The sequence below is a fragment of the Thrips palmi genome, unplaced genomic scaffold (assembly GCF_012932325.1).
Source record: "Thrips palmi isolate BJ-2018 unplaced genomic scaffold, TpBJ-2018v1 HiC_scaffold_19, whole genome shotgun sequence".
Classification (NCBI taxonomy): domain Eukaryota; kingdom Metazoa; phylum Arthropoda; class Insecta; order Thysanoptera; family Thripidae; genus Thrips; species Thrips palmi.
Window position 1 is genome coordinate 2,863,378 of NW_023144628.1, and position 512 is coordinate 2,863,889.

Genomic DNA, 512 nt, shown 5'->3' on the forward strand with positions numbered 1-512 from the left:
CGGTGGCGGCGGCGCGGGGCCGGGCTGATCCAGGCTTCCGGGGGCCCCGTCCCACGGGGACCCCCAGGCCGCGGCCAGCGCGGTGCTCGCCAAGCCGCCCGCGTCGCGCGGCAAGGCCGGCAAGGCTGGCAAGGCGCAGCCCCGGCTGAGCCACTACGCCACCTCGGGCTCCGGCGCCGTGCCCTCCAGCTCCGGGGCGGGCACCGGTCAGCGCGCTGGCGGCAGCCACCGCGGCGGCGGCGGGTCCGCGGAGCGCGCAGGTCCGAGCCGCGAGGGCCGCGAGGGCAGAGGCCACCGCTAGGGCAGGTCCGCGCAGTCGCCCTGTCTCAGGTCATCGTGTCGTCCCGAGTGCATGCGCGTCGCGGCGTGCCCGACGCGCTCCCCGACGCGCTCGCGGCGGCAGGATGGCCTGACACGGCGCGAATGTGCGGCGTCCTCGCGCGGGCCCACCCCCGCCCCCGCCCCCGCCCCCGCCATGGCGCCCGTCCTGGCCGCCACCGCCCTGCAGGAGT